Source organism: Bufo bufo, chromosome 6 (genome assembly GCF_905171765.1).
Source record: "Bufo bufo chromosome 6, aBufBuf1.1, whole genome shotgun sequence".
NCBI classification, from domain to species: Eukaryota; Metazoa; Chordata; class Amphibia; order Anura; family Bufonidae; genus Bufo; species Bufo bufo.
The window spans coordinates 202905482-202925403 of NC_053394.1; positions in this window are offsets into that span (position 1 = coordinate 202905482).

Here is a 19922-nt window from a genome sequence, read left to right on the forward strand (position 1 = left end):
GCACTCTGAAGGTCATTGTTAATGGGGCGGCCACTGTGGAGGTCTATGTTAATGGTGACAGGCACTGTGGAGGTCATTAATAAAGGGGTGGGTACTGTAGAGGTCACTGTTATGGAGGAAACGGTTGATATCTTTTTACGACACACGGAAACATAAAATGAAATAGATGAAATATACCCGTGCCAAGCCGGGTCCTTCTGCTAGTCTTTTATCTCTTATATATATAAAAATGAGTTTCTGTCTGTCTAGACGTCTGTGTGGACGTTCTTTATGCACGAACAAATGACTGGACCGATATTTACCAAATTTGGCACCCAGGTACATCAGGTGTCCAGGAAGGTTTTAGACCGGGTCTCAGCTCACTAGGAACTCTTTTTTATTAGAAAAATACAAAACTTTACAATTTCAATACAAGAATTCTTATAAAACAAAGCCCTCACTGGCCCAGCTACACTCATACTGACATTCATTCCTCAAATCAACAGACCAAACCTAATAACTAACCCTATTATCATAAAACCCTTAACTAAAACTTACCTGGCCAACCCCGCTGTTAAAAGAAACTAACAAAAAGAAGACTAATTTCGTCATAAATAAACAAAGTATATTACAAAGTGTATAACAAACAGAATATAATAAACATAAATAAATAAAGATGACTTTTGCCAAAATAAGCCAAGAGAAATAATAAACAGGGCGATTATATTTTAAATAAAATAATATTTTATTTATATATTTATGTATATATTTTCCCCGTCACCTATTTATAGTAAAATTACTAAATAAACTTACCAAACAAACTTAGCCTAACTCTATTCTAGCCCTATCCACTATATCTTACCCATCACCCAACACCCAGGGCTGACCTCTGCCTCATGTCTCTATCATGTCCGCATAGTCCGAGGCCAGCCCTTCCTCCACCACCCACATCTAGCCACTCGCCCCATGTCCTCCCATGGCCACATAGTCCAGGGCTAGATGCAGGCCTCCCACTCAAACACACATAAAACTGCCCCCCTCCCTCACCCACCCAACCTAACTGACCCCAACTCTCCCTACCTCTAACAAACATAATAACCAACTAACGTAACTACTTAACTATATAATCTCCCGAAAGCACAAATTCGGTCTTTGCAAAACTTTTTTTCAATACCTCAATATGTCACAAAACAAAAATCTAAGGTGAAAGCAGCAGCCCACCACCAGGAACAGTATGACTAGACTTACAGTACATTAAAAGCAAAGCCTCTCCAGAGGAGAGAGGCCCTACTGGTACCCAGTCTCTCATACTCAAGAGAACGCACCTTCCCCAGGTCACCCAGGATGTTCCTACAAACCTAATCCACTGGGAGGACTTTCTGCTGCGTAGAAACTAAACACTGTGCATTCCATGTGCAGAACCTAACTACTATGCTAACTAAGAAAACCGTGCACGGGTCCCTCCTTCCCAGGTCTCTAAACACTCCATAGGCCCACTCCGCATAGGAGAGGCTGGCTAGCCTAGGCCAGCCAATGGAAGCTCCCACCCATTTGTGCACCTCTGTATTAAAGGGACAATGAAACAGGAAGTGCTCCATATTTTCCATTTTCCAGTATGGAGCCACACCCCTCCCGGGGACAACCCCTTTCATCAGAGTTCCTGCACTTCAAGTTGTCCCTTACATACAGCCTTCCGTGAAAGCAGTGGCAAGCCAAGTCCCAAAACTTCATGGGCATCCTTGCCGAATTTAGCAACTGCAACCCCTTGTCTAGATCCCAGCTTGGGCAATCCTTGAGGGCCAGGGGCTTTTGAAAGTGGGACAAAAAGACCCTCTCTTCAAGGGATCTCCTTAACAGAGTCCTTATTTCCCTCACTTCCAAACCCCACTGGCGGATCACCTTCGGAATCGGGGTGACATAAGCCGGAAGATATCCGTGAGGCGTACACAAGTCCTTCACTTGCCCTCCTGTCTCCCATTGCTGGAAGAAAGGCCGAAACCACCCCCTACAGGAGACTACCCATGGAGGAGCCCTCTCCAACCAGAGGTTTGCCAAATTCGTCTTAACAAAGGTGTTCACAAGAAACATCACGTGGTTGACCATAGATATCCCCCCTAGTCTCCTCGTGCGATAAGTCACCTCTCTCTTGATCAGGTTCAGCCTATTCCCCCATAAGAGATGAAAGAACAGGGTATAAACCTGAGTCCAGAGAGGCTCTGGCAAGATACACACACTGCCAAAATAGATCAGCAAAGGGAGAAGGTAAGTCTTGATCAGATTCACTCTTTGCCTAAGGGTCAAAGACCAACTCTTCCACTGGTCAACCTTCTGAGCAGCGATCTTAAGCCTGTCGTCCCAATTTTGGGTAGGGTAATCCCCATGGCCGAAATGGATGCCTAGGACTTTGGCTAACGACTGGGGCCCTGGAAGGGTGTCCGGGAGATTGAAAACTGGATCACCCCCTCCCAGCCAGAGACTCTCGCACTTATCCCGATTGATCATGGACCCGGATGCCTCCGAGTAGCGGTCCACCTCAGACATCACGTATTCCGCCTCCCCTCTCGAGGACACGAAAATGGTGACATCATCAGCGTACACTACTGCCCTCAGAGTGGCTTCTGGTGCTGCCGGATCCATCCCGACTCCCGCCAATGGGCCACGATTGATCCTTTTAAAATAGGGATCAATCGCGAACACGTATAAAAGCGGGCTCAAAGGACAACCCTGACGAACGCCAGACCCAATCTCGAAAGAGCAGCCAGACCAACCGTTCACAAGCGGGAAACTCTCCGCCCCCGCATACAAGGTCTTTAACCAATCAACAAACCCCCCCGGCAGGCCATACTTCAGAATGACCGACCAGAGGTACTCATGGTTCACCCAAACACTTTTGCCTGATCTAAGGATAGCATGTACCTGTCACGACGGGGAGTGGGGGAATCCCCCCCATCGCGCAATGTCCTTTGCTACCGGGCTGCAATGCAGGGAAAAGGGAGCTGGTCACCTCCTAAAACTTCCCTCAACAGGCCCTAGTCTCCTAGCTGTATGAGCCCCCTTCAAAGGTAAGGGGACTCATACCCACGTGCCTAGAAGTCTAAGTATCCCTGCATTGCCCTACATCTGGTGACAGGGCAGAGAACACCTGTTCATCCAGGACACGGATGACAGGCGTCTCCAGAGGCCCAGTAGCTGGCAGGGTGCAAGACTATAAACAGAACGGCAGGTAAATAGCACAGCAACACCACAAATGCTATCAACTCTTACCTGCCGCAGCTGAGATGGAAGGACGGCACCAACGACAACCTGGACATCCCTGTGGCTACAAGAAGCATGGAGGTTCCAGGCTGGGAAGCACACAGTCTTGCATATTGCTTAAACCCCTCCAGTGCAACACACACACACCAAAAGTGACACGTCAAGCAGCCATGCTGGTAACAACACCACAAATACCAGACATAGCACACCACACTAGACGTACTACAAAACCAGAGAGGAAGGGTACAGGAAACAGACACAAATAATAACAATGATAACTAAGGGTGGCTCACACAGCATGACACATTCAACTAGGGAGCAGACCTCCAACACAGACTGACAACAAGCAAACTCAAATTGACCTCACGCTCCACCACACCAACATATAAGGAGGCCTGAGGTCACACCCACCACACTCCAACAAGTTTAACCCCGTGCACACCAAAGCAGGGAAAATACCATTAAACGTTGCCTCAGGCAACTAAATGAAGCCACAACCTTAACACAAGGTCGTGACAGTACCCCTTCCAGTGACCTCCTCTACTCTGTTCCACTGCCTCTCGGACACCGAGCACAGCACTAAAAGTACTGCGGCCTAGAACCGAGCAATGCTGGGCCAGCGAAAGGAGTTGTGGCGCAAACTTAACCAACCTGTTGAACAGTATCTTGGTCAGAATCTTTCTGTCCGTATTGAGAAGTGCTATGGGCCGCATGTTCTCAATACGGCTTGGATCAATCCACATTGACTTCGGCAGAGTGCCCGAGGCTAGACACTCATTAAAAACCTCAGTCAAATAAATTTGTTTTTTAGAACATTCGTCATATTTGTCATATTCTAAAACAAGAATATATAGCAAAAAAATATATGTAAAGAGATCCGCTCACCCTTGTCCTCTCAGGGTAGGGGCTCTAATCCGAAATTGAGACACCCCTCAAAGCTTAGACTAGTTTGTATTGAAATATGGGATTGGCACTCATATATGGAAAAAGGACACTATTTATTAATGTGAATGAGATAAATGTCAACCAATGACAAGTACAATGTAAATAAAATACGAAATAAAAATGAATACAATAGTATATCAAAACACAATATGCATATTATCAATATTAAAAAAGAATTTTAAAAGGAAGCAGGGGCTGACAGCATTTAATCGTCTCTCCTGCGTCTCCTATTATGGACCCAGATTGGTCCTAGATGTAAATATAGACTAATATATTTGAGAGACAATGGTGCAATCAGTCTCCGCTTTCTTAAATGATACTCCTCCTAATAGATAAAATTTCATAAAATATTCACATAAAATATTCCGATGTTTTGTTAAAAAAATCGCACCGGTTGTGCTGATGAGTCACTGTATGTTAGTAATGTCCCGTATCAACAAAATCATATCCAGGGATAAGTGGTGTTCAAGTAGCACTCCGCATACTTAGTAATATTTATGGGAAGTGTCTGCTCTTACTATGATAGCTATACACAGTTTTCAGACGGTTTCTGTGATCCTGTCATTAAATTGCCGGCAAGGGAAATCCTTAGTAAGTGAATAGTAATGTTTGCTGTTGTCCACTTTGCCTCCTCATAACATGGTAATATGTCTCATATTTTACCCACGAGTGTGGGCTTACCTCCGCCTGCGCTGCTGTTTAATGGGACTTGTTAGTTGATATTTTCCTCCGCTTTGTATGCCGGCGTCCCGGCTGCGGCGTTGTTGGCGTCCCTTGTGTCTCTCACAGCTGATCGTCAGATGATAGTCCTATGTAAGGATTTCGACTCTTTGCTTCCAGGCGCTGGCGGTAGACGTATTGAGGTCTTTCGTTCTGTGATGAAAAAATCCTTCTCTTTATTATAGTGCACTATGTTCTATGTCAAATTCGGAGTATCTGTCCAGGATTCACGCCAAACGCGTTTCGGGGAGACGCTTTCCCCTTCCTCAGTGGCATTACCCCGATTCCATAAGTTAGTCTATTTTATAGTTGAATTTGGTCTTTCAGAAAATCCGGTCTGGATCTTGGTTATATCAAAAATCTGGTCCAGAACCTATTGGTAGATGTCATTTTATTTTATCGCAGCTTTTTTGCGATTTAGGTGCGTTTTTTTATGTTTAGGTGCGTTTTTTGTGCTACACTTGCAGCTTTATGTACATAACATACTCTATAAAAAAAAAATTCATGTTAGCCCTTTCATTATTGTATTTTACCTTACGAAGGGGTACCATTCATAATTGTCTCATATATTCATAATTATCTCATATATTTGAGGTAAAAACAACAAATACAATCTCAATATAATATAGGGATAAAAGATAGATGATATATAAAATAGATAATATATAAAAAAGTTGTGGTGGAAAATAAAAAATAAAAGATAAGAAATAACATTAATAAATATGGACAGCTTTTCATGCCCGATATTTGGGGTTCCATATAGGAGGAGTCCATTTCCTAAAATAAGGTTCCATGGAGTCCCATTTCCAATAAAAACGTGTCTGCGACTTATTTGCGGTACAGATGCGTATTTTGGATATGGATGCGTTATTTGCCTCATATCTGTGTCATTGCATCTATGAGGCAAATCATAGAGGATTTTTGTACAAAATCGTTCTTTGTCATGTTGTACATCTTATATTTGTTAGAGTACATTTAATGGTGTCTATAATGCTCAAGTATTTTTGGAAATAAGTTTCTATTCTGAAGCGATGGAATGGGGGGGGGGGCGTGTGGGGTAGAGGGAGAGTTGCAGTGCTGGAAAAAACTGCCTGACATGCAACTCTGCATCGACACCCAAACGGACCGCCCAGAATTTAAATAAAGCCAAATATTTCCAGTTCTGCGTTTAAGCCCCTCGGCAGAAGGCTGCCGAATTCGTATATTTTTCTGGATTCTGCTCTTGATAATCTCTCAATCTGATTTCCTCCCCGCCAATGTTTCTCCACCTTCTCCAGTGCCATGAACGAGAGACCCTTAGGGTCTTGGTTATGTGCTTCCTTAACCCCTTAAGGACTCCGCCCTATTTCACCTTTTGCAAATTTGCAAATTTCAAAGTTTCAGTTTCTCTACTTGTGTAATACATAGTAATACCCCCAAAAATTGTGATGACTTTACATTCCCCATATGTCTACTTCATGTTTGTAGCATTTTGGGAATGATATTTTATTTTTTGGGGATGTTACAAGGCTTAGAAGTTTAGAAGCAAATCTTGAAATTTTTCTGAAATTTCCAAAACCCAATTTTTAGGGACCACTACAGGTCTGAAGTCACTTTGCGAGGCTTACATAATAGAAACCACCCAAAAATGACCCCATTCTATAAACTACACCCCTCAAGGTATTAAAACTGATTTTACAAACTTCGTTAACCCTTTAGGTGTTGCACAAGAGTTATTGGCAAATGGGGATGAAATTTGAGAATTTCATTTTTTTGCCTAATTTTCCATTTTAACCCATTTTTTCCACTAACAAAGCAAGGGTTAACAGCCAAACAAGACTGTACCTTTATTGCCCTGACTCTGCCGTTTACAGAAACACCCCATATGTGGCCGTAAACTGCTGTACGGGCACACGGCAGGGCGTAGAGGGAAAGGTGCGCCGTATGGTTTTTGGAAGCCAGATTTTGCTGGACTGGTTTTTTGACACCATGTCCCATTTGAAGCCCCCCTGATGCACCCCTAGAGTAGAAACTCCATAAAAGTGACCCCATCTAAGAAACTTCACCCCTCAAGGTATTCAAAACTGATTTTACAAACTTTGTTAACCCTTTAGGTGTTGCACAAGATTTAATGGAAAATAGAGATACAATTTCAAAATTTCACTTTTTTGGCAGATTTTCCATTTTAATATTTTTTTTCCAGTTACAAAGCAAGGGTTAACAGCCAAACAAAACTCATTATTTATGGCCCTGATTCTGTAGTTTACAGAAACACCCCATATGTGGTCGTAAACCGCTGTACGGGCACATGGCAGGGCACAGAAGGAAAGGAATGCCATACGGTTTTTGGAAGGCAGATTTTGCTGGACTGGTTATTTTGACACAATGTCCCATTTGACGCCCCCCTGATGCACCCCTAGAGTAGAAACTCCAAAAAAGTGACCCCATTTTAGAAACTACGGGATAGGGTGGCAGTTTTGTTGGTACTAGTTTAGGGTACATATGATTTTTGGTTGCTCTATATTACACTTTTTTGTGTGGCAAGGTAACGAGAAATAGATTTTTTGGCACGTTTTTATTTTTTGTTATTTACAACATTCATCTGACAGGTTAGAACATGTTTGATTGGCACTATTTTGGGGTGCATATGACTTTTTGATCGCTTGCTATTACACTTTTTGTGACGTAAGATGACAAAAAATGGCTTTTTTTACACCGTTTTTTTTTTTTTTTTTTACGGTGGTCACCTGAGGGGTTAGGTCATGTGATATTTTTATAGAGCCGGTCGATACGGACGCGTCGATACCTAATATGTATACTTTTTTTTTATTTATTTAAGTTTTACACAATGATTTCATTTTTGAAACAAATAAAATCATGTTTTAGTGTTTCCATAGTCTAAGAGCCATAGTTTTTTCAGTTTTTGGGCGATTATCTTGGGTAGGGTATGATTTTTGCGGGATGAGATGACGGTTTGATTGGTACTATTTTGGCGTACATGCGACTTTTTTGATCACTTTTATTACCTTTTTTGGGAAGTAAGGTGGGCAAAATTTCAATTTTCTCATAGTTTTTATTTTTTTATTTTTATGGCGTTCACCGTGCGGGGAAAGTAACATGACCGTTTTATAGATCAGGTCGTTACGGACGCGGCGATACCTAATATGTGTAGTGTATTTTTTTTTATTCAGTGATAAATGTGTTTTTTTTACATTTTTTTGACCCAGACCCACTTGGTTCTTGAAGATCCAGTGGGTCTGATGTCTGTATAATACAGTACAGTACAATATATATTGTACTGTACTGTATTTTACTTACACTTTGTCTGAACAGATCTCTGCCTTTAGCACAGATCTGTTCAGCACCATGGACAGCAGGATGCCTGAGACGGCGTCCTGTTGCCATGGGAACCTTCCCCGTCTGCTCAGTACTGGTCAGAACTGCGCAGATGGGGAAGGGTAAGGACGGGGGTGTCGGGGGGCTGTCTGGGGGCTCTCTCCCTCTCCCATTGGGGGGCTGCAAAGGCACAGCAGCCCCCCGATGGGAGAGGGAGGGAGCTCCCTGAGCTGTTAACCTTTTCCATACAGTGGTCCGTACGGACCGCTGTATGGAAAGGATTAAACGGCTGACATCGCATCACCGATGTCAGCTGTTTATACCAGGGTGTCAGCAATGTGCTGACACCCTGGTATAAACACTAGAAGCCAACGATTATTCAAGGGGAGGCCGGCGGATCGCGATCCCGCCTGCCGCACCGCCCGCCTCCCGCACCTCCCGCACCGCCTGCGACACCCCCCCTGCACCACCCGCCCACATAATATCATTCAGGGGTGCAGGGGGGGTTAATAAAACTTAATTTCGGGCGTTTTAAAGTTTGATCCCCGCGGTCTCTGTCTGGGGGCTCTCTCCCTCTCCCATTGGGGGGCTGCAAAGGCACAGCAGCCCCCCGATGGGAGAGGGAGGGAGCTCCCTGAGCTGTTAACCTTTTCCATACAGTGGTCCGTACGGACCGCTGTATGGAAAGGATTAAACGGCTGACATCGCATCACCGATGTCAGCCGTTTATACCAGGGTGTCAGCAATGTGCTGACACCCTGGTATAAACACTAGAAGCCAACGATTATTCAAGGGGAGGCCGGCGGATCGCGATCCCGCCTGCCGCACCGCCCGCCTCCCGCACCTCCCGCACCGCCTGCGACACCCCCCCTGCACCACCCGCCCACATAATATCATTCAGGGGTGCAGGGGGGGTTAATAAAACGTAATTTCGGGCGTTTTAAAGTCCGCGGGGATCAGAATCGGCTAAAAGCGCAGCAAACCGCAGGTCTGAATTGACCTGCAGCTTGCTGCGATCGCCGATACGGGGGGGTCACATGACCCCCCCCCTAAGTTGTTACGGGATGCCGGCTGAATGATTTCAGCCGGCATCCCGTTCGGATTAACCCCCGGGGCGCCGCAATCCTATTTTAAGCTCATGACGTACCGGTACGTCATGGGTCCTTAAGGACTCGGGAGCCATGCGGGACCGATACGTCCTAAGTCCTTAAGGGGTTAAAATGCCTAGATAGCGAATGTTTTTCGTAACCTTTAGTGATATTATTTAGGTGTTCTGCTATTCTGACTTTCAATGTTCATTTAGTTCTCCCTATCTATTGCCTCGAACATGGACACTGGATTAGGTAGATAACATTAGTGGAATTACATGTGAGGAAATACTTGATAGTCAAAGAGTGGGAATTTTGTGTGGAGGTAACCGTTGTTTTTCTAGAGAACTTTGTTTTTCTACAGCCTAGGCATTTCCCACATCTAAAAAAGCCTTTTGGTTGGAGCCAATTTGATGTCGGACCTTTTTTATGTTTCTCTTTCACTGAAGGAGCTATTTGGATTCCTAAATTTGGGGCCCTTGAGTATGTTATTTTAGGGGTGTAGGGCAAGAGCATCCCGATTGTTTTATCATTGTGTAGATGGTGCCAATGGGATTTTATAATAGATTCTGTTTTGCCTGAGTATTATAAGGGAGAATAATTCTGAAATCTGAATTGTCCCCTTGTTTGGATTTTTGTGTTGGTTCAAAAAAGGTTTTTCTATCTAGGTTCCTTACTCTGGTCAGGGCTTCATTAATGATTGGTTCAGGGTAATTATTTTCTTTAAATTGGTTACTCATTGTGTTGGCCTCTTCCAACACAATGAGTAACACATTTAAAGAAAAAAATTACCCCCCCCATTCCATCGCTTCAGAATAGAAACTTATTTCCAAAAATACTTGAGAATTATAGACACCATTAAATGTACTCTAACAAATATAAGATGTACAACATGAGAAAGAACGATTTTGTACAAAAATACTCTATGATTTGCCTCAAAGATGCAATGACACAGATATGAGGCAAATAACGCATCTATATCCAAAAAACGCATCTGTACCGCAAATAAGTCACAGACACGTTTTTATTGGAAATGGGACTCCATGGAACCTTATTTTAGGAAATGGACTCCTCCTATATGGAACCCCAAATATCGGGCATGAAAAGCTGTATTAAGTCCATATATTTATTAATGTTATTTTTTTTTATTTATTTTTTTTCACCACAACTTTTATATATATTATCTATTTTATATATCATCTATATTTTATCCCTATATTATATTGAGATTGTATTTGTTGTTTTTACCTCAAATATATGAGATAATTCAATTATGAATGGTACCCCTTCGTAAGGTAAAATACAATAATCAAAGGGCTAACATGAATTTTTTTTAATGGAGTATGTTATGTACATAAAGCTGCAAGTGTAGCACAAAAAACGCACCTGAACATAAAAAAACGCACCTAAATCGCAAACAAGCCGCAATGAAATAAAATGACATCTACCAATAGGATCTGGACCAGATTTTTGATATAACCAAGATCCAGACCGGATTTTCTGAAACACCAAATTCAACTATAAAATAGAGTAACTTATGGAATCGGGGTAAAGCGAAAAGCGTTTGGCGTGAATCCTGGACAGATACCCCGAATTTGACATGGAACATAGTGCACTATAATAAAGAGAAGGATTTTTTCATCACAGAACGAAAGACCTCAATACGTCATCCCGCCAGCGCCTGGAAGCAAAGAGTCGTAATACTTACATAGGACTATCACCTGACGATCAAATGTGAGAGACAAGAGGAACGCCAACAACGCCGCAGCCGGGACGCCGGCATACAAAGCGGAGGAAAATATCAACTAACAAGTCCCATTAAACAGCAGCGCAGGCAAGCCCACACTCGTGGGTAAAATATTATGAGGCATATTACCATGTTATGAGGAGGCAAAGTGGACAACAGCAAACATTACTATTCACTTACTAAGGATTTCCCTTGCTGGCAATTTAATGACAGGATCACAGAAACCATCTGATAACTGTGTATAGTAAGTGAAAACTATGATTAGTAAGAGCAGACACTTCCCATAAATATTGCTAAGTATGCGGAGTGCTAATTGAACACCACTTATCCCTAGATATGATTTAGTTGATACGGGACATTACTAACATACAGTGACTCATCAGCACAACCGGTGCGATTTTATAACAAAACATAGGAATATTTTATGTGATGATTTTATGAAGTTTAATCTATTAGGAGGAGTACCATTTAAGAAAGCTGAGACTGATTGCACCATTGTCTCTCAAATATATTAGTCTATATTTACATCTAGGACCAATCTGGGTCCATAATAGGAGACGCAGGAGAAACGATTAAGTGCTGTCAGCCCCTGCTTCCTTTTAAAATTCTTTTTTAATATTGATAATATGCATATTGTGTTTTTTTTTTGTTTTTTTTTAAAGTTTTAAAATTCTTTTATTGAAGAATTTGTGGGTGGTTTGTGTGCTGGCACACGGTAGGGTACTTCTTTGGCGCACAAAAGACGACCTCAATCGGGGAACGTTTGGTTTAATAGCTGTTTATTGTGCAGTAGACAACGCGTTTCGGAGTTTATAACTCCTTTCTCAAGTCTAAAAGGATACAATGAAAGTGCCGAAGCCGAAAGACATCCCCACATGATTAGGGGGGTATGTACGTGCATTGTACAATAAAATAAAGGGTCAGAAGGGTACAATGTGTACATGTATGATACACTAAAAGATATATTTATATACACATAAAATAAGAAGAACTCTGCTTTACAGATGAATAAAATGCGAATGTCAGTTTAAACTGCAGTAAATTGATTAAAAGTAAAGAAAAAACAACAACAGATGTTTGGTATTATATGTTGCTTATTACGCGTATACGGCCACTCATGGACCCAGTGATGTCTAATAGATTCTGCTAGTATAAAATTTGTACTCCAGTGTGATGTGATGTGATGTATAGGTGCGCAGGACAACGACAAATCAGAGGTTTACCTTAGGGGCGTCGGCAGCAAGAGTGGCCAGAAGGCTGTAGATAAGAGCAAAAGAGAAGGTGTAAAATGCATGAATGTATCTATGTGGTGATGGGGTGGTTGATTAAAGGGAAGAACTAGTGGCTGGCAGCAGGAGAGGAGAGGGTGGCATATTTGTTGCAGGAGAGGAGATGGTGGCATACTTGTGATGGGTGTAATATGATAAGATATAATATAATATTGCCGCTGGTGTGTGCTAGTGGATGCGCTTGACGGATTGTGTATATTTTAGTTTATCAAGTGGTTAAATGATTAGATGAGGGAATGGCCTGCGGCAGGAGAGGATGGCATACTTGTGCCATGAGAGGGAGAGAGGATATACTTGTGGGTATGGTATGACATGAAATAATATGATGTGGCCGCCGGTGTATGCTGCTGGGTGCTGATGGATGTGCTTACCTGGGAGCCTCTTCTGGTGCGTGCTTGCTGTACAGGGCGCCGCTCTCCACGTGTGTGGACGCGCGCTATTTGAAGATCGGGTGGCGGGGGGCGGGGTTTGTGACGTCAGGCGGGAATCCTCTCTCTGCTGTGCCGACCAGCTGATGTGCTGGGGGCGGGGTTGGTGACGTCAGAGGAGGATCGCCGTTCAATGAGCGCTGGGCAGGAGATGCGCTGGTGTTCTAAATCGGGGATGCTGGACCAGTGGGGGCGGGGGAAACGAGGGTGGGCTGGTACTGTGTAATGATGTAACAATGTGTGGTGTTTGGGATGGTGTTCTGAAGCATGATGTCTTGCAGGGGCTGGTGTGTTAGGACTGTATGGCTTTGCTATGGCATGCAGAATGGTTTAACAGAGCCGGGGAGCTAGGTGGATGATAGACAGGCATTGGGGTGATAGGGTGGAATTGGGGAGTTGGATGGGGCATAATATGGTGTAGGGGCTGGTGTGTTGAGACTGTATGGCATAGCTATAGTGTGCAGAGAGGATTTGGTGGAGCTGGGGAGCAGGGTGGATAATGGAAAGGCATTTGGGGTGATGTGGTGGAGGTTGGGTGGGGAATGGGATGGAGCAAGATAGTCTGTGGTGAGGGGGTGGCAGTGAAGGAGTGGGAGGGATTGGAGAGGGTGGGGATTGGGAAGGAGCAAGATGGTCTGTGGTGAGGGGGTGGCAGTGAAGGAGTGGGAGGGATTGGAGAGGGTGAGTGTTGTGGCAAGGCAAAGTGGACGGGAATGTAAGGTGATTGGTACTGGGGGGGAGGGGGAGCAGTAAGGGTGATGGATGGTGCTGTAGTGGGGGTGGCGAGGATGACGTATTTATGGGGGGCACGCTTTGGACGAGGGACGAGGTGGGGGGGGCTGGTAGGTTGGGGGGGGGGAAGGGGGAAAAGGGTTGACGTGTTGGGGTGTCTTGATGTAGGCGGGGGGGGAGGTATAGGTGCATCTGGGTGAAGAGAATGAGGAAATGGGGTGGAAAATATGGTGGTATTGGAGATGTGCAGTCTGGGGTTTAGAAACAGTTGGTTTCTAGGGATTCATTTAAGCCGTATGGTTCTATGGTTTGGAGTTTGAATATCCAGTACATTTCTTTTCTCCTCAATTTCTGGTAACGATTTCCATTGGTGGCTGGGATTTCTTCAATGGGTAATAGGGAGAGATCTCCTGGATCTTTATTGTGTGCCCGGAAAAAATGTCGGGACACCCCATGTTTCAGAAAACCATTTATGATGTTCCAGCGATGCTTGTTCATCCTCTCTCTCAAAGTGAGGGTGGTCCGGCCAATATATTGTAATCCACATGTACACTCCAATAGATAGATTACGTATGTTGATGAACAATTTAGGAAATGTTTTATTTCGAAATTCTCTCCTGTCACGTTGCTGGAGAACTTGGTGATCCGATTTGAGATGTTTAGGCAGCATTTACATCTACGGTGTCCGCATTTGTAACTGCCCAGTACTTTGGGAAACAGGCTCAAAGTTGGAGAAGGGTGTTTCTTCTGAGTGCGCAGGCGGCTGGGGGCAATGAGATTTTTAATGGTTTGTGCTCTTCTAAAGGTTAAGTGTGGCTCCGGTTGTATGTGTTTTGTTAGGAAGGGGTCTGCTTGTAATATCTGCCAGTGTTTCTTGAGTATATCTCTTAGAGTCGCGTGGTTGGTGTTGAACGTAGTTATGAAGGATTATGAATACCTTCCACAATAGTCACAGGTTCAAACTATCCAACACACACAGCAAACCCAACCATGAGGCTAGCAAGGCCAGAACCCCCCCTAAGACATCACTTCCAAACCCTACATCCACCATAAATACCAAATCACCATCCATCCACCAGACCAATCACCCCAAAACTCCACACCCCACCCTTCCAAGCACCCCAAACCCCACACCCAAAGGTCCTATTGACCTGAGTCAGAAACCACCATCCATCCAATGGTTCATTCCCAATGACCACGGCCCAACCCCGCTTCCGGACCTACACCATTTATCCAACAATCGCTTACAATTTCCCCCTACCACATTTTGTCCCCCCCCCACCACAGCACATCACCATACCCTTCCCAGTCCAACCCCCTTCCCCAACCCCCCACCACCCAGTCCAAAACACATCATTCCAACACAAAACCATTCTGATCTTTTTTAAGGACTCCTTAATCACCATCCATAACCACAGTAATCTCGGTACCACTGATCCCCCCGACCACCAGCAGAACGGCTCCGCAATTACTGTTCATAATACTAGTAACCAGGATATCACTCAATCAGTCAATCAGCACTCGTCTTCTTTTTTACCTCTCCCCGGGGCCCTGACCCCGGAAGCGACATATGCCTTGCGGCATCCGTCAGGGACAACTATGATAACAGACTTTTTCAGGCCAGTCCTAAACAGAGGAATAAAAAGACAAATAAACCTAGAAGAGGACGAGGAGGAGGAAGAAGAAGAACAACAACAACAACAGAAAAAAAAGAAAATTGGGGCCCCTCGGAAACAGACCCCAAAACAATTGAGTCCCAAACGGAACAAAACGAAACATCAGTGAGAATCTTTAACCTCTCATCACACAAACCTAATGAAGCGGAAGTAAGCCTCTTACAAAAAGGTCTGTCATTTTGCCCTAGCAGGAAGTTCAACGAATTCAACCTTTTCGTCGACCTCAACTCATATATCCGGAAACTTACATTAGCAAGGCATTTCGAAATACAATCCTCAAAACCAAAAATCACTGAACAACCAGCTACCGATAATACACAACCAGACGAGACCAAGAGAGCAATTAATACAGGATTAAAACCCAAATCCACCTTCAACCCAATACACCACAGGGGGAGTCATATCGAAACCTTCTCCGCCCTTGTAACAAAGGACCTCAGAACAATTAATAAAGATCTGAAAGCACCGAATAACCTAAACAAAAAAGAAAAAATTGCCCTCAAAGAGCTCATGAATAATAACTCCATCATCATCAGAAACGCCGATAAGGGAGGCGGCATCGTGATTCAGGACCGCGATGACTATCTGGCCGAAGCCCATAAAATTCTAGAAGACAAAAACCACTACGAAATACTAACTCAAAACTCCTTAAAAGATGACATTAAGAAACTATTGGCCCTTCTGGAACAAGCTGAATCACAGAAAATAATAACCAAAAAGGAGAAGGAATATATCATCATAGATCACCCTAACCTGGCATTGTTTTACCATTTACCAAAAGTACATAAATCTATCCACAACCCACCAGGGAGACCCATTATTTCTGGCATCTCCTCACTCACATGCAACTTATCACATTACATTGACATCTTTTTACAGAAATATGTCGCCCAGCTACCATCCTACCTCAAGGACTCCGCCACTCTAATCACCCTCCTCAAAGAGGTCACCTGGAAAAAATCATACATTTGGGCCACACTTGACGTTGCCTCATTATATTCAAACATCCCACACAAAACAGGGATAGATGCCATACGACATTGTCTACAACAGGATGTGAACCTCCCGGCTCCACGGGAGAACTCATTTTGGATGGCATCGACTTCATCCTCAACCACAACATCTTCACTTTCGAGAACAAAATCTATAAACATACAAGGGGGACCGCTATGGGGACGCGATTTGCGCCAAGTTACGCAAATCTGTATATGGGGATCTTCGAAGAACAATTCATCTATAACGAACACCCATGGCAAAACAAACAAGTCTTCTACAAACGTTATATCGATGACCTGCTTTTGATCTGGGATGGCAGCTTAGAGGAGGCCAACAATTTCACCACCCACCTGAACAACAACACCTTCAACCTCACCTTCACAGCCAATTACTCTGAAACTTCTATTAAATATCTGGACCTAGTCCTATCCGCTAAGGACAACGCCATTGAAACCAAGACCTTTTTCAAAAAGGTAGATGGAAACAGTTATCTGGACTACCGGAGTGCGCACCACAAGAAGTGGAAAAACAACATCCCTTTTAGCCAATTTAAGCTGATCCGCCGGAACTGTACAAAGGATGAGGATTTCCAACTACAAAGTCAGGTAATCAAAAAAAGATTTCAAAACAAAGGGTACCCATGTGGCGTCATCAAGGCAGCACTACGGCAAGCCGAGAAATACACCCAGGAAGATTGCCTACCATCAGAAACTAAACTATCAATCCCCAAAAAAACAGATCTAGACATCCCTAAAAAATACAAGACATCCTTCATAACTACGTTCAACACCAACCACGCGACTCTAAGAGTTATACTCAAGAAACACTGGCAGATATTACAAGCAGACCCCTTCCTAACAAAACACATACAACCGGAGCCACACTTAACCTTCAGAAGAGCACAAACCATTAAAAATCTCATTGCCCCCAGCCGCCTGCGCACTCAGAAGAAACACCCTTCTCCAACTTTGAGCCTGTTTCCCAAAGTACTGGGCAGTTACAAATGCGGACACCGTAGATGTAAATGCTGCCTAAACATCTCAAATCGGATCACCAAGTTCTCCAGCAACGTGACAGGAGAGAATTTCGAAATAAAACATTTCCTAAATTGTTCATCAACATACGTAATCTATCTATTGGAGTGTACATGTGGATTACAATATATTGGCCGGACCACCCTCACTTTGAGAGAGAGGATGAACAAGCATCGCTGGAACATCATAAATGGTTTTCTGAAACATGGGGTGTCCCGACATTTTTTCCGGGCACACAATAAAGATCCAGGAGATCTCTCCCTATTACCCATTGAAGAAATCCCAGCCACCAATGGAAATCGTTACCAGAAATTGAGGAGAAAAGAAATGTACTGGATATTCAAACTCCAAACCATAGAACCATACGGCTTAAATGAATCCCTAGAAACCAACTGTTTCTAAACCCCAGACTGCACATCTCCAATACCACCATATTTTCCACCCCATTTCCTCATTCTCTTCACCCAGATGCACCTATACCTCCCCCCCCGCCTACATCAAGACACCCCAACACGTCAACCCTTTTCCCCCTTCCCCCCCCCCACACCCAACCTACCAAGCCCCCCCCCACCTCGTCCCTCGTCCAAAGCGTGCCCCCCATAAATACGTCATCCTCGCCACCCCCACTACAGCACCATCCATCACCCTTACTGCTCCCCCTCCCCCCCCAGTACCAATCACCTTACATTCCCGTCCACTTTGCCTTGCCACAACACTCACCCTCTCCAATCCCTCCCACTCCTTCACTGCCACCCCCTCACCACAGACCATCTTGCTCCTTCCCAATCCCCACCCTCTCCAATCCCTCCCACTCCTTCACTGCCACCCCCTTTTACCACAGACCATCTTGCTCCATCCCATTCCCCACCCAACCTCCACCACATCACCCCAAATGCCTTTCCATTATCCACCCTGCTCCCCAGCTCCACCAAATCCTCTCTGCACACTATAGCTATGCCATACAGTCTCAACACACCAGCCCCTACACCATATTATGCCCCATCCAACTCCCCAATTCCACCCTATCACCCCAATGCCTGTCTATCATCCACCTAGCTCCCCGGCTCTGTTAAACCATTCTGCATGCCATAGCAAAGCCATACAGTCCTAACACACCAGCCCCTGCAAGACATCATGCTTCAGAACACCATCCCAAACACCACACATTGTTACATCATTACACAGTACCAGCCCACCCTCGTTTCCCCCGCCCCCACTGGTCCAGCATCCCCGATTTAGAACACCAGCGCATCTTCTGCCCAGCGCTCATTGAACGGCGATCCTCCTCTGACGTCACCAACCCCGCCCCCAGCACATCAGCTGGTCGGCACAGCAGAGAGAGGATTCCCGCCTGACGTCACAAACCCCGCCCCCCGCCACCCGATCTTCAAATAGCGCACGTCCACACACGTGGAGAGCGGCGCCCTGTACAGCAAGCACGCTCCAGAAGAGGCTCCCAGGTAAGCACATCCATCAGCACCCAGCAGCATACACCGGCGGCCACATCATATTATTTCATGTCATACCATACCCACCACAAGTATATCCTCTCTCCCTCTCATGGCACAAGTATGCCATCCTCTCCTGCCGCAGGCCATTCCCTCATCTAATCATTTAACCACTTGATAAACTAAAATATACACAATCCGTCAAGCGCATCCACTAGCACACACCAGCGGCAATATTATATTATATCTTATCATATTACACCCATCACAAGTATGCCACCATCTCCTCTCCTGCAACAAATATGCCACCCTCTCCTCTCCTGCTGCCAGCCACTAGTTCTTCCCTTTAATCAACCACTCCATCACCACATAGATACATTCATGCATTTTACACCTTCTCTTTTGCTCTTATCTACAGCCTTCTGGCTACTCTTGCTGCCGACGCCCCTAAGGTAAACCTCTGATTTGTCGTTGTCCTGCGCACCTATACATCACATCACATCACATCACACTGGAGTACAAATTTTATACTAGCAGAATCTATTAGACATCACTGGGTCCATGAGTGGCCGTATACGCGTAATAAGCAACATATAATACCAAACATCTGTTGTTCTTTCTTTTTTCAATTTACTGCAGTTTAAACTGACATTCGCATTTTATTCATCTGTAAAGCAGAGTTCTTCTTATTTTATGTGTATATAAATATATCTTTTAGTGTATCATACATGTACACATTGTACCCTTCTGACCCTTTATTTTATTGTACAATGCACGTACATACCCCCCTAATCATGTGGGGATGTCTTTCGGCTTTGGCACTTTCATTGTATCCTTTTAGACTTGAGAAAGGAGTTATAAACTCCGAAACGCGTTGTCTACTGCACAATAAACAGCTATTAAACCAAACGTTCCCCGATTGAGGTCGTCTTTTGTGCGCCAAAGAAGTACCCTACCGTGTGCCAGCACACAAACCACCCACAACTTCCTCCACAGTCCCTAGGAGTTTTGGCAACTCCATCCAAAGGGACCGAACGGGTACTGGCGGCACCGACCCCCCTCCCTCCCTCTCTCTGTGGACCTGCCCCTACGGACGTTGTGCGCACACACGCACAACACCAAAAGGTGAGCACACTCCATCCATTTCTGTAAACCGTATCATCGATACCCACCACCCTATGAGCGCCTCTCCCCATTTTTTGTCTCTCGCCAAAACTGCTTTATTGAAGAATGTGCTGACATTACATAATAAAATAATTAACACATAACA